Genomic DNA, 16,398 nt, shown 5'->3' on the forward strand with positions numbered 1-16,398 from the left:
ATGCAGGGAGCCGGCGCCGGACTGTGGAATGTCACTGATAGACATAAATTCCACCCTCGGGTCCGTAAGGCTTCAAGCGGTGAGAATCCTGGCATTTTAGCGCAGAAACAGCGTACGACGACTCCTTACGGAACGTCGGCGATAGACATAAATTCCACAGTCAGAGGGAAGGAATGCGGGAGCCGGCGCCGGACTGTGGAATGTCACTGATAGACATAAATTCCACCCTCGGGTCCGTAAGGCTTCAAGCGGTGAGAATCCTGGCATTTTAGCGCAGAAACAGCGTACGACGACTCCTTACGGAACGTCGGCGATAGACATAAATTCCACAGTCAGAGGGAAGGAATGCAGGGAGCCGGCGCCGGACTGTGGAATGTCACTGATAGACATAAATTCCACCCTCGGGTCCGTAAGGCTTCAAGCGGTGAGAATCCTGGCATTTTAGCGCAGAAACAGCGTACGACGACTCCTTACGGAACGTCGGCGATAGACATAAATTCCACAGTCAGAGGGAAGGAATGCAGGGAGCCGGCGCCGGACTGTGGAATGTCACTGATAGACATAAATTCCACCCTCGGGTCCGTAAGGCTTCAAGCGGTGAGAATCCTGGCATTTTAGCGCAGAAACAGCGTACGACGACTCCTTACGGAACGTCGGCGATAGACATAAATTCCACAGTCAGAGGGAAGGAATGCAGGGAGCCGGCGCCGGACTGTGGAATGTCACTGATAGACATAAATTCCACCCTCGGGTCCGTAAGGCTTCAAGCGGTGAGAATCCTGGCATTTTAGCGCAGAAACAGCGTACGACGACTCCTTACGGAACGTCGGCGATAGACATAAATTCCACAGTCAGAGGGAAGGAATGCAGGGAGCCGGCGCCGGACTGTGGAATGTCACTGATAGACATAAATTCCACCCTCGGGTCCGTAAGGCTTCAAGCGGTGAGAATCCTGGCATTTTAGCGCAGAAACAGCGTACGACGACTCCTTACGGAACGTCGGCGATAGACATAAATTCCACAGTCAGAGGGAAGGAATGCAGGGAGCCGGCGCCGGACTGTGGAATGTCACTGATAGACATAAATTCCACCCTCGGGTCCGTAAGGCTTCAAGCGGTGAGAATCCTGGCATTTTAGCGCAGAAACAGCGTACGACGACTCCTTACGGAACGTCGGCGATAGACATAAATTCCACAGTCAGAGGGAAGGAATGCAGGGAGCCGGCGCCGGACTGTGGAATGTCACTGATAGACATAAATTCCACCCTCGGGTCCGTAAGGCTTCAAGCGGTGAGAATCCTGGCATTTTAGCGCAGAAACAGCGTACGACGACTCCTTACGGAACGTCGGCGATAGACATAAATTCCACAGTCAGAGGGAAGGAATGCAGGGAGCCGGCGCCGGACTGTGGAATGTCACTGATAGACATAAATTCCACCCTCGGGTCCGTAAGGCTTCAAGCGGTGAGAATCCTGGCATTTTAGCGCAGAAACAGCGTACGACGACTCCTTACGGAACGTCGGCGATAGACATAAATTCCACAGTCAGAGGGAAGGAATGCAGGGAGCCGGCGCCGGACTGTGGAATGTCACTGATAGACATAAATTCCACCCTCGGGTCCGTAAGGCTTCAAGCGGTGAGAATCCTGGCATTTTAGCGCAGAAACAGCGTACGACGACTCCTTACGGAACGTCGGCGATAGACATAAATTCCACAGTCAGAGGGAAGGAATGCAGGGAGCCGGCGCCGGACTGTGGAATGTCACTGATAGACATAAATTCCACCCTCGGGTCCGTAAGGCTTCAAGCGGTGAGAATCCTGGCATTTTAGCGCAGAAACAGCGTACGACGACTCCTTACGGAACGTCGGCGATAGACATAAATTCCACAGTCAGAGGGAAGGAATGCAGGGAGCCGGCGCCGGACTGTGGAATGTCACTGATAGACATAAATTCCACCCTCGGGTCCGTAAGGCTTCAAGCGGTGAGAATCCTGGCATTTTAGCGCAGAAACAGCGTACGACGACTCCTTACGGAACGTCGGCGATAGACATAAATTCCACAGTCAGAGGGAAGGAATGCAGGGAGCCGGCGCCGGACTGTGGAATGTCACTGATAGACATAAATTCCACCCTCGGGTCCGTAAGGCTTCAAGCGGTGAGAATCCTGGCATTTTAGCGCAGAAACAGCGTACGACGACTCCTTACGGAACGTCGGCGATAGACATAAATTCCACAGTCAGAGGGAAGGAATGCAGGGAGCCGGCGCCGGACTGTGGAATGTCACTGATAGACATAAATTCCACCCTCGGGTCCGTAAGGCTTCAAGCGGTGAGAATCCTGGCATTTTAGCGCAGAAACAGCGTACGACGACTCCTTACGGAACGTCGGCGATAGACATAAATTCCACAGTCAGAGGGAAGGAATGCAGGGAGCCGGCGCCGGACTGTGGAATGTCACTGATAGACATAAATTCCACCCTCGGGTCCGTAAGGCTTCAAGCGGTGAGAATCCTGGCATTTTAGCGCAGAAACAGCGTACGACGACTCCTTACGGAACGTCGGCGATAGACATAAATTCCACAGTCAGAGGGAAGGAATGCAGGGAGCCGGCGCCGGACTGTGGAATGTCACTGATAGACATAAATTCCACCCTCGGGTCCGTAAGGCTTCAAGCGGTGAGAATCCTGGCATTTTAGCGCAGAAACAGCGTACGACGACTCCTTACGGAACGTCGGCGATAGACATAAATTCCACAGTCAGAGGGAAGGAATGCAGGGAGCCGGCGCCGGACTGTGGAATGTCACTGATAGACATAAATTCCACCCTCGGGTCCGTAAGGCTTCAAGCGGTGAGAATCCTGGCATTTTAGCGCAGAAACAGCGTACGACGACTCCTTACGGAACGTCGGCGATAGACATAAATTCCACAGTCAGAGGGAAGGAATGCAGGGAGCCGGCGCCGGACTGTGGAATGTCACTGATAGACATAAATTCCACCCTCGGGTCCGTAAGGCTTCAAGCGGTGAGAATCCTGGCATTTTAGCGCAGAAACAGCGTACGACGACTCCTTACGGAACGTCGGCGATAGACATAAATTCCACAGTCAGAGGGAAGGAATGCAGGGAGCCGGCGCCGGACTGTGGAATGTCACTGATAGACATAAATTCCACCCTCGGGTCCGTAAGGCTTCAAGCGGTGAGAATCCTGGCATTTTAGCGCAGAAACAGCGTACGACGACTCCTTACGGAACGTCGGCGATAGACATAAATTCCACAGTCAGAGGGAAGGAATGCAGGGAGCCGGCGCCGGACTGTGGAATGTCACTGATAGACATAAATTCCACCCTCGGGTCCGTAAGGCTTCAAGCGGTGAGAATCCTGGCATTTTAGCGCAGAAACAGCGTACGACGACTCCTTACGGAACGTCGGCGATAGACATAAATTCCACAGTCAGAGGGAAGGAATGCAGGGAGCCGGCGCCGGACTGTGGAATGTCACTGATAGACATAAATTCCACCCTCGGGTCCGTAAGGCTTCAAGCGGTGAGAATCCTGGCATTTTAGCGCAGAAACAGCGTACGACGACTCCTTACGGAACGTCGGCGATAGACATAAATTCCACAGTCAGAGGGAAGGAATGCAGGGAGCCGGCGCCGGACTGTGGAATGTCACTGATAGACATAAATTCCACCCTCGGGTCCGTAAGGCTTCAAGCGGTGAGAATCCTGGCATTTTAGCGCAGAAACAGCGTACGACGACTCCTTACGGAACGTCGGCGATAGACATAAATTCCACAGTCAGAGGGAAGGAATGCAGGGAGCCGGCGCCGGACTGTGGAATGTCACTGATAGACATAAATTCCACCCTCGGGTCCGTAAGGCTTCAAGCGGTGAGAATCCTGGCATTTTAGCGCAGAAACAGCGTACGACGACTCCTTACGGAACGTCGGCGATAGACATAAATTCCACAGTCAGAGGGAAGGAATGCAGGGAGCCGGCGCCGGACTGTGGAATGTCACTGATAGACATAAATTCCACCCTCGGGTCCGTAAGGCTTCAAGCGGTGAGAATCCTGGCATTTTAGCGCAGAAACAGCGTACGACGACTCCTTACGGAACGTCGGCGATAGACATAAATTCCACAGTCAGAGGGAAGGAATGCAGGGAGCCGGCGCCGGACTGTGGAATGTCACTGATAGACATAAATTCCACCCTCGGGTCCGTAAGGCTTCAAGCGGTGAGAATCCTGGCATTTTAGCGCAGAAACAGCGTACGACGACTCCTTACGGAACGTCGGCGATAGACATAAATTCCACAGTCAGAGGGAAGGAATGCAGGGAGCCGGCGCCGGACTGTGGAATGTCACTGATAGACATAAATTCCACCCTCGGGTCCGTAAGGCTTCAAGCGGTGAGAATCCTGGCATTTTAGCGCAGAAACAGCGTACGACGACTCCTTACGGAACGTCGGCGATAGACATAAATTCCACAGTCAGAGGGAAGGAATGCAGGGAGCCGGCGCCGGACTGTGGAATGTCACTGATAGACATAAATTCCACCCTCGGGTCCGTAAGGCTTCAAGCGGTGAGAATCCTGGCATTTTAGCGCAGAAACAGCGTACGACGACTCCTTACGGAACGTCGGCGATAGACATAAATTCCACAGTCAGAGGGAAGGAATGCAGGGAGCCGGCGCCGGACTGTGGAATGTCACTGATAGACATAAATTCCACCCTCGGGTCCGTAAGGCTTCAAGCGGTGAGAATCCTGGCATTTTAGCGCAGAAACAGCGTACGACGACTCCTTACGGAACGTCGGCGATAGACATAAATTCCACAGTCAGAGGGAAGGAATGCAGGGAGCCGGCGCCGGACTGTGGAATGTCACTGATAGACATAAATTCCACCCTCGGGTCCGTAAGGCTTCAAGCGGTGAGAATCCTGGCATTTTAGCGCAGAAACAGCGTACGACGACTCCTTACGGAACGTCGGCGATAGACATAAATTCCACAGTCAGAGGGAAGGAATGCAGGGAGCCGGCGCCGGACTGTGGAATGTCACTGATAGACATAAATTCCACCCTCGGGTCCGTAAGGCTTCAAGCGGTGAGAATCCTGGCATTTTAGCGCAGAAACAGCGTACGACGACTCCTTACGGAACGTCGGCGATAGACATAAATTCCACAGTCAGAGGGAAGGAATGCAGGGAGCCGGCGCCGGACTGTGGAATGTCACTGATAGACATAAATTCCACCCTCGGGTCCGTAAGGCTTCAAGCGGTGAGAATCCTGGCATTTTAGCGCAGAAACAGCGTACGACGACTCCTTACGGAACGTCGGCGATAGACATAAATTCCACAGTCAGAGGGAAGGAATGCGGGAGCCGGCGCCGGACTGTGGAATGTCACTGATAGACATAAATTCCACCCTCGGGTCCGTAAGGCTTCAAGCGGTGAGAATCCTGGCATTTTAGCGCAGAAACAGCGTACGACGACTCCTTACGGAACGTCGGCGATAGACATAAATTCCACAGTCAGAGGGAAGGAATGCAGGGAGCCGGCGCCGGACTGTGGAATGTCACTGATAGACATAAATTCCACCCTCGGGTCCGTAAGGCTTCAAGCGGTGAGAATCCTGGCATTTTAGCGCAGAAACAGCGTACGACGACTCCTTACGGAACGTCGGCGATAGACATAAATTCCACAGTCAGAGGGAAGGAATGCAGGGAGCCGGCGCCGGACTGTGGAATGTCACTGATAGACATAAATTCCACCCTCGGGTCCGTAAGGCTTCAAGCGGTGAGAATCCTGGCATTTTAGCGCAGAAACAGCGTACGACGACTCCTTACGGAACGTCGGCGATAGACATAAATTCCACAGTCAGAGGGAAGGAATGCAGGGAGCCGGCGCCGGACTGTGGAATGTCACTGATAGACATAAATTCCACCCTCGGGTCCGTAAGGCTTCAAGCGGTGAGAATCCTGGCATTTTAGCGCAGAAACAGCGTACGACGACTCCTTACGGAACGTCGGCGATAGACATAAATTCCACAGTCAGAGGGAAGGAATGCAGGGAGCCGGCGCCGGACTGTGGAATGTCACTGATAGACATAAATTCCACCCTCGGGTCCGTAAGGCTTCAAGCGGTGAGAATCCTGGCATTTTAGCGCAGAAACAGCGTACGACGACTCCTTACGGAACGTCGGCGATAGACATAAATTCCACAGTCAGAGGGAAGGAATGCAGGGAGCCGGCGCCGGACTGTGGAATGTCACTGATAGACATAAATTCCACCCTCGGGTCCGTAAGGCTTCAAGCGGTGAGAATCCTGGCATTTTAGCGCAGAAACAGCGTACGACGACTCCTTACGGAACGTCGGCGATAGACATAAATTCCACAGTCAGAGGGAAGGAATGCAGGGAGCCGGCGCCGGACTGTGGAATGTCACTGATAGACATAAATTCCACCCTCGGGTCCGTAAGGCTTCAAGCGGTGAGAATCCTGGCATTTTAGCGCAGAAACAGCGTACGACGACTCCTTACGGAACGTCGGCGATAGACATAAATTCCACAGTCAGAGGGAAGGAATGCAGGGAGCCGGCGCCGGACTGTGGAATGTCACTGATAGACATAAATTCCACCCTCGGGTCCGTAAGGCTTCAAGCGGTGAGAATCCTGGCATTTTAGCGCAGAAACAGCGTACGACGACTCCTTACGGAACGTCGGCGATAGACATAAATTCCACAGTCAGAGGGAAGGAATGCAGGGAGCCGGCGCCGGACTGTGGAATGTCACTGATAGACATAAATTCCACCCTCGGGTCCGTAAGGCTTCAAGCGGTGAGAATCCTGGCATTTTAGCGCAGAAACAGCGTACGACGACTCCTTACGGAACGTCGGCGATAGACATAAATTCCACAGTCAGAGGGAAGGAATGCAGGGAGCCGGCGCCGGACTGTGGAATGTCACTGATAGACATAAATTCCACCCTCGGGTCCGTAAGGCTTCAAGCGGTGAGAATCCTGGCATTTTAGCGCAGAAACAGCGTACGACGACTCCTTACGGAACGTCGGCGATAGACATAAATTCCACAGTCAGAGGGAAGGAATGCAGGGAGCCGGCGCCGGACTGTGGAATGTCACTGATAGACATAAATTCCACCCTCGGGTCCGTAAGGCTTCAAGCGGTGAGAATCCTGGCATTTTAGCGCAGAAACAGCGTACGACGACTCCTTACGGAACGTCGGCGATAGACATAAATTCCACAGTCAGAGGGAAGGAATGCAGGGAGCCGGCGCCGGACTGTGGAATGTCACTGATAGACATAAATTCCACCCTCGGGTCCGTAAGGCTTCAAGCGGTGAGAATCCTGGCATTTTAGCGCAGAAACAGCGTACGACGACTCCTTACGGAACGTCGGCGATAGACATAAATTCCACAGTCAGAGGGAAGGAATGCAGGGAGCCGGCGCCGGACTGTGGAATGTCACTGATAGACATAAATTCCACCCTCGGGTCCGTAAGGCTTCAAGCGGTGAGAATCCTGGCATTTTAGCGCAGAAACAGCGTACGACGACTCCTTACGGAACGTCGGCGATAGACATAAATTCCACAGTCAGAGGGAAGGAATGCAGGGAGCCGGCGCCGGACTGTGGAATGTCACTGATAGACATAAATTCCACCCTCGGGTCCGTAAGGCTTCAAGCGGTGAGAATCCTGGCATTTTAGCGCAGAAACAGCGTACGACGACTCCTTACGGAACGTCGGCGATAGACATAAATTCCACAGTCAGAGGGAAGGAATGCAGGGAGCCGGCGCCGGACTGTGGAATGTCACTGATAGACATAAATTCCACCCTCGGGTCCGTAAGGCTTCAAGCGGTGAGAATCCTGGCATTTTAGCGCAGAAACAGCGTACGACGACTCCTTACGGAACGTCGGCGATAGACATAAATTCCACAGTCAGAGGGAAGGAATGCAGGGAGCCGGCGCCGGACTGTGGAATGTCACTGATAGACATAAATTCCACCCTCGGGTCCGTAAGGCTTCAAGCGGTGAGAATCCTGGCATTTTAGCGCAGAAACAGCGTACGACGACTCCTTACGGAACGTCGGCGATAGACATAAATTCCACAGTCAGAGGGAAGGAATGCAGGGAGCCGGCGCCGGACTGTGGAATGTCACTGATAGACATAAATTCCACCCTCGGGTCCGTAAGGCTTCAAGCGGTGAGAATCCTGGCATTTTAGCGCAGAAACAGCGTACGACGACTCCTTACGGAACGTCGGCGATAGACATAAATTCCACAGTCAGAGGGAAGGAATGCAGGGAGCCGGCGCCGGACTGTGGAATGTCACTGATAGACATAAATTCCACCCTCGGGTCCGTAAGGCTTCAAGCGGTGAGAATCCTGGCATTTTAGCGCAGAAACAGCGTACGACGACTCCTTACGGAACGTCGGCGATAGACATAAATTCCACAGTCAGAGGGAAGGAATGCAGGGAGCCGGCGCCGGACTGTGGAATGTCACTGATAGACATAAATTCCACCCTCGGGTCCGTAAGGCTTCAAGCGGTGAGAATCCTGGCATTTTAGCGCAGAAACAGCGTACGACGACTCCTTACGGAACGTCGGCGATAGACATAAATTCCACAGTCAGAGGGAAGGAATGCAGGGAGCCGGCGCCGGACTGTGGAATGTCACTGATAGACATAAATTCCACCCTCGGGTCCGTAAGGCTTCAAGCGGTGAGAATCCTGGCATTTTAGCGCAGAAACAGCGTACGACGACTCCTTACGGAACGTCGGCGATAGACATAAATTCCACAGTCAGAGGGAAGGAATGCAGGGAGCCGGCGCCGGACTGTGGAATGTCACTGATAGACATAAATTCCACCCTCGGGTCCGTAAGGCTTCAAGCGGTGAGAATCCTGGCATTTTAGCGCAGAAACAGCGTACGACGACTCCTTACGGAACGTCGGCGATAGACATAAATTCCACAGTCAGAGGGAAGGAATGCAGGGAGCCGGCGCCGGACTGTGGAATGTCACTGATAGACATAAATTCCACCCTCGGGTCCGTAAGGCTTCAAGCGGTGAGAATCCTGGCATTTTAGCGCAGAAACAGCGTACGACGACTCCTTACGGAACGTCGGCGATAGACATAAATTCCACAGTCAGAGGGAAGGAATGCAGGGAGCCGGCGCCGGACTGTGGAATGTCACTGATAGACATAAATTCCACCCTCGGGTCCGTAAGGCTTCAAGCGGTGAGAATCCTGGCATTTTAGCGCAGAAACAGCGTACGACGACTCCTTACGGAACGTCGGCGATAGACATAAATTCCACAGTCAGAGGGAAGGAATGCAGGGAGCCGGCGCCGGACTGTGGAATGTCACTGATAGACATAAATTCCACCCTCGGGTCCGTAAGGCTTCAAGCGGTGAGAATCCTGGCATTTTAGCGCAGAAACAGCGTACGACGACTCCTTACGGAACGTCGGCGATAGACATAAATTCCACAGTCAGAGGGAAGGAATGCAGGGAGCCGGCGCCGGACTGTGGAATGTCACTGATAGACATAAATTCCACCCTCGGGTCCGTAAGGCTTCAAGCGGTGAGAATCCTGGCATTTTAGCGCAGAAACAGCGTACGACGACTCCTTACGGAACGTCGGCGATAGACATAAATTCCACAGTCAGAGGGAAGGAATGCAGGGAGCCGGCGCCGGACTGTGGAATGTCACTGATAGACATAAATTCCACCCTCGGGTCCGTAAGGCTTCAAGCGGTGAGAATCCTGGCATTTTAGCGCAGAAACAGCGTACGACGACTCCTTACGGAACGTCGGCGATAGACATAAATTCCACAGTCAGAGGGAAGGAATGCAGGGAGCCGGCGCCGGACTGTGGAATGTCACTGATAGACATAAATTCCACCCTCGGGTCCGTAAGGCTTCAAGCGGTGAGAATCCTGGCATTTTAGCGCAGAAACAGCGTACGACGACTCCTTACGGAACGTCGGCGATAGACATAAATTCCACAGTCAGAGGGAAGGAATGCAGGGAGCCGGCGCCGGACTGTGGAATGTCACTGATAGACATAAATTCCACCCTCGGGTCCGTAAGGCTTCAAGCGGTGAGAATCCTGGCATTTTAGCGCAGAAACAGCGTACGACGACTCCTTACGGAACGTCGGCGATAGACATAAATTCCACAGTCAGAGGGAAGGAATGCAGGGAGCCGGCGCCGGACTGTGGAATGTCACTGATAGACATAAATTCCACCCTCGGGTCCGTAAGGCTTCAAGCGGTGAGAATCCTGGCATTTTAGCGCAGAAACAGCGTACGACGACTCCTTACGGAACGTCGGCGATAGACATAAATTCCACAGTCAGAGGGAAGGAATGCAGGGAGCCGGCGCCGGACTGTGGAATGTCACTGATAGACATAAATTCCACCCTCGGGTCCGTAAGGCTTCAAGCGGTGAGAATCCTGGCATTTTAGCGCAGAAACAGCGTACGACGACTCCTTACGGAACGTCGGCGATAGACATAAATTCCACAGTCAGAGGGAAGGAATGCAGGGAGCCGGCGCCGGACTGTGGAATGTCACTGATAGACATAAATTCCACCCTCGGGTCCGTAAGGCTTCAAGCGGTGAGAATCCTGGCATTTTAGCGCAGAAACAGCGTACGACGACTCCTTACGGAACGTCGGCGATAGACATAAATTCCACAGTCAGAGGGAAGGAATGCAGGGAGCCGGCGCCGGACTGTGGAATGTCACTGATAGACATAAATTCCACCCTCGGGTCCGTAAGGCTTCAAGCGGTGAGAATCCTGGCATTTTAGCGCAGAAACAGCGTACGACGACTCCTTACGGAACGTCGGCGATAGACATAAATTCCACAGTCAGAGGGAAGGAATGCAGGGAGCCGGCGCCGGACTGTGGAATGTCACTGATAGACATAAATTCCACCCTCGGGTCCGTAAGGCTTCAAGCGGTGAGAATCCTGGCATTTTAGCGCAGAAACAGCGTACGACGACTCCTTACGGAACGTCGGCGATAGACATAAATTCCACAGTCAGAGGGAAGGAATGCAGGGAGCCGGCGCCGGACTGTGGAATGTCACTGATAGACATAAATTCCACCCTCGGGTCCGTAAGGCTTCAAGCGGTGAGAATCCTGGCATTTTAGCGCAGAAACAGCGTACGACGACTCCTTACGGAACGTCGGCGATAGACATAAATTCCACAGTCAGAGGGAAGGAATGCAGGGAGCCGGCGCCGGACTGTGGAATGTCACTGATAGACATAAATTCCACCCTCGGGTCCGTAAGGCTTCAAGCGGTGAGAATCCTGGCATTTTAGCGCAGAAACAGCGTACGACGACTCCTTACGGAACGTCGGCGATAGACATAAATTCCACAGTCAGAGGGAAGGAATGCGGGGAGCCGGCGCCGGACTGTGGAATGTCACTGATAGACATAAATTCCACCCTCGGGTCCGTAAGGCTTCAAGCGGTGAGAATCCTGGCATTTTAGCGCAGAAACAGCGTACGACGACTCCTTACGGAACGTCGGCGATAGACATAAATTCCACAGTCAGAGGGAAGGAATGCAGGGAGCCGGCGCCGGACTGTGGAATGTCACTGATAGACATAAATTCCACCCTCGGGTCCGTAAGGCTTCAAGCGGTGAGAATCCTGGCATTTTAGCGCAGAAACAGCGTACGACGACTCCTTACGGAACGTCGGCGATAGACATAAATTCCACAGTCAGAGGGAAGGAATGCAGGGAGCCGGCGCCGGACTGTGGAATGTCACTGATAGACATAAATTCCACCCTCGGGTCCGTAAGGCTTCAAGCGGTGAGAATCCTGGCATTTTAGCGCAGAAACAGCGTACGACGACTCCTTACGGAACGTCGGCGATAGACATAAATTCCACAGTCAGAGGGAAGGAATGCAGGGAGCCGGCGCCGGACTGTGGAATGTCACTGATAGACATAAATTCCACCCTCGGGTCCGTAAGGCTTCAAGCGGTGAGAATCCTGGCATTTTAGCGCAGAAACAGCGTACGACGACTCCTTACGGAACGTCGGCGATAGACATAAATTCCACAGTCAGAGGGAAGGAATGCAGGGAGCCGGCGCCGGACTGTGGAATGTCACTGATAGACATAAATTCCACCCTCGGGTCCGTAAGGCTTCAAGCGGTGAGAATCCTGGCATTTTAGCGCAGAAACAGCGTACGACGACTCCTTACGGAACGTCGGCGATAGACATAAATTCCACAGTCAGAGGGAAGGAATGCAGGGAGCCGGCGCCGGACTGTGGAATGTCACTGATAGACATAAATTCCACCCTCGGGTCCGTAAGGCTTCAAGCGGTGAGAATCCTGGCATTTTAGCGCAGAAACAGCGTACGACGACTCCTTACGGAACGTCGGCGATAGACATAAATTCCACAGTCAGAGGGAGGAATGCAGGGAGCCGGCGCCGGACTGTGGAATGTCACTGATAGACATAAATTCCACCCTCGGGTCCGTAAGGCTTCAAGCGGTGAGAATCCTGGCATTTTAGCGCAGAAACAGCGTACGACGACTCCTTACGGAACGTCGGCGATAGACATAAATTCCACAGTCAGAGGGAAGGAATGCAGGGAGCCGGCGCCGGACTGTGGAATGTCACTGATAGACATAAATTCCACCCTCGGGTCCGTAAGGCTTCAAGCGGTGAGAATCCTGGCATTTTAGCGCAGAAACAGCGTACGACGACTCCTTACGGAACGTCGGCGATAGACATAAATTCCACAGTCAGAGGGAAGGAATGCAGGGAGCCGGCGCCGGACTGTGGAATGTCACTGATAGACATAAATTCCACCCTCGGGTCCGTAAGGCTTCAAGCGGTGAGAATCCTGGCATTTTAGCGCAGAAACAGCGTACGACGACTCCTTACGGAACGTCGGCGATAGACATAAATTCCACAGTCAGAGGGAAGGAATGCAGGGAGCCGGCGCCGGACTGTGGAATGTCACTGATAGACATAAATTCCACCCTCGGGTCCGTAAGGCTTCAAGCGGTGAGAATCCTGGCATTTTAGCGCAGAAACAGCGTACGACGACTCCTTACGGAACGTCGGCGATAGACATAAATTCCACAGTCAGAGGGAAGGAATGCAGGGAGCCGGCGCCGGACTGTGGAATGTCACTGATAGACATAAATTCCACCCTCGGGTCCGTAAGGCTTCAAGCGGTGAGAATCCTGGCATTTTAGCGCAGAAACAGCGTACGACGACTCCTTACGGAACGTCGGCGATAGACATAAATTCCACAGTCAGAGGGAAGGAATGCAGGGAGCCGGCGCCGGACTGTGGAATGTCACTGATAGACATAAATTCCACCCTCGGGTCCGTAAGGCTTCAAGCGGTGAGAATCCTGGCATTTTAGCGCAGAAACAGCGTACGACGACTCCTTACGGAACGTCGGCGATAGACATAAATTCCACAGTCAGAGGGAAGGAATGCGGGAGCCGGCGCCGGACTGTGGAATGTCACTGATAGACATAAATTCCACCCTCGGGTCCGTAAGGCTTCAAGCGGTGAGAATCCTGGCATTTTAGCGCAGAAACAGCGTACGACGACTCCTTACGGAACGTCGGCGATAGACATAAATTCCACAGTCAGAGGGAAGGAATGCAGGGAGCCGGCGCCGGACTGTGGAATGTCACTGATAGACATAAATTCCACCCTCGGGTCCGTAAGGCTTCAAGCGGTGAGAATCCTGGCATTTTAGCGCAGAAACAGCGTACGACGACTCCTTACGGAACGTCGGCGATAGACATAAATTCCACAGTCAGAGGGAAGGAATGCAGGGAGCCGGCGCCGGACTGTGGAATGTCACTGATAGACATAAATTCCACCCTCGGGTCCGTAAGGCTTCAAGCGGTGAGAATCCTGGCATTTTAGCGCAGAAACAGCGTACGACGACTCCTTACGGAACGTCGGCGATAGACATAAATTCCACAGTCAGAGGGAAGGAATGCAGGGAGCCGGCGCCGGACTGTGGAATGTCACTGATAGACATAAATTCCACCCTCGGGTCCGTAAGGCTTCAAGCGGTGAGAATCCTGGCATTTTAGCGCAGAAACAGCGTACGACGACTCCTTACGGAACGTCGGCGATAGACATAAATTCCACAGTCAGAGGGAAGGAATGCAGGGAGCCGGCGCCGGACTGTGGAATGTCACTGATAGACATAAATTCCACCCTCGGGTCCGTAAGGCTTCAAGCGGTGAGAATCCTGGCATTTTAGCGCAGAAACAGCGTACGACGACTCCTTACGGAACGTCGGCGATAGACATAAATTCCACAGTCAGAGGGAAGGAATGCGGGGAGCCGGCGCCGGACTGTGGAATGTCACTGATAGACATAAATTCCACCCTCGGGTCCGTAAGGCTTCAAGCGGTGAGAATCCTGGCATTTTAGCGCAGAAACAGCGTACGACGACTCCTTACGGAACGTCGGCGATAGACATAAATTCCACAGTCAGAGGGAAGGAATGCAGGGAGCCGGCGCCGGACTGTGGAATGTCACTGATAGACATAAATTCCACCCTCGGGTCCGTAAGGCTTCAAGCGGTGAGAATCCTGGCATTTTAGCGCAGAAACAGCGTACGACGACTCCTTACGGAACGTCGGCGATAGACATAAATTCCACAGTCAGAGGGAAGGAATGCGGGGAGCCGGCGCCGGACTGTGGAATGTCACTGATAGACATAAATTCCACCCTCGGGTCCGTAAGGCTTCAAGCGGTGAGAATCCTGGCATTTTAGCGCAGAAACAGCGTACGACGACTCCTTACGGAACGTCGGCGATAGACATAAATTCCACAGTCAGAGGGAAGGAATGCAGGGAGCCGGCGCCGGACTGTGGAATGTCACTGATAGACATAAATTCCACCCTCGGGTCCGTAAGGCTTCAAGCGGTGAGAATCCTGGCATTTTAGCGCAGAAACAGCGTACGACGACTCCTTACGGAACGTCGGCGATAGACATAAATTCCACAGTCAGAGGGAAGGAATGCAGGGAGCCGGCGCCGGACTGTGGAATGTCACTGATAGACATAAATTCCACCCTCGGGTCCGTAAGGCTTCAAGCGGTGAGAATCCTGGCATTTTAGCGCAGAAACAGCGTACGACGACTCCTTACGGAACGTCGGCGATAGACATAAATTCCACAGTCAGAGGGAAGGAATGCAGGGAGCCGGCGCCGGACTGTGGAATGTCACTGATAGACATAAATTCCACCCTCGGGTCCGTAAGGCTTCAAGCGGTGAGAATCCTGGCATTTTAGCGCAGAAACAGCGTACGACGACTCCTTACGGAACGTCGGCGATAGACATAAATTCCACAGTCAGAGGGAAGGAATGCAGGGAGCCGGCGCCGGACTGTGGAATGTCACTGATAGACATAAATTCCACCCTCGGGTCCGTAAGGCTTCAAGCGGTGAGAATCCTGGCATTTTAGCGCAGAAACAGCGTACGACGACTCCTTACGGAACGTCGGCGATAGACATAAATTCCACAGTCAGAGGGAAGGAATGCAGGGAGCCGGCGCCGGACTGTGGAATGTCACTGATAGACATAAATTCCACCCTCGGGTCCGTAAGGCTTCAAGCGGTGAGAATCCTGGCATTTTAGCGCAGAAACAGCGTACGACGACTCCTTACGGAACGTCGGCGATAGACATAAATTCCACAGTCAGAGGGAAGGAATGCAGGGAGCCGGCGCCGGACTGTGGAATGTCACTGATAGACATAAATTCCACCCTCGGGTCCGTAAGGCTTCAAGCGGTGAGAATCCTGGCATTTTAGCGCAGAAACAGCGTACGACGACTCCTTACGGAACGTCGGCGATAGACATAAATTCCACAGTCAGAGGGAAGGAATGCAGGGAGCCGGCGCCGGACTGTGGAATGTCACTGATAGACATAAATTCCACCCTCGGGTCCGTAAGGCTTCAAGCGGTGAGAATCCTGGCATTTTAGCGCAGAAACAGCGTACGACGACTCCTTACGGAACGTCGGCGATAGACATAAATTCCACAGTCAGAGGGAAGGAATGCAGGGAGCCGGCGCCGGACTGTGGAATGTCACTGATAGACATAAATTCCACCCTCGGGTCCGTAAGGCTTCAAGCGGTGAGAATCCTGGCATTTTAGCGCAGAAACAGCGTACGACGACTCCTTACGGAACGTCGGCGATAGACATAAATTCCACAGTCAGAGGGAAGGAATGCAGGGAGCCGGCGCCGGACTGTGGAATGTCACTGATAGACATAAATTCCACCCTCGGGTCCGTAAGGCTTCAAGCGGTGAGAATCCTGGCATTTTAGCGCAGAAACAGCGTACGACGACTCCTTACGGAACGTCGGC

Source organism: Bemisia tabaci, chromosome 2 (genome assembly GCF_918797505.1).
Source record: "Bemisia tabaci chromosome 2, PGI_BMITA_v3".
Lineage (NCBI taxonomy): Eukaryota > Metazoa > Arthropoda > Insecta > Hemiptera > Aleyrodidae > Bemisia > Bemisia tabaci.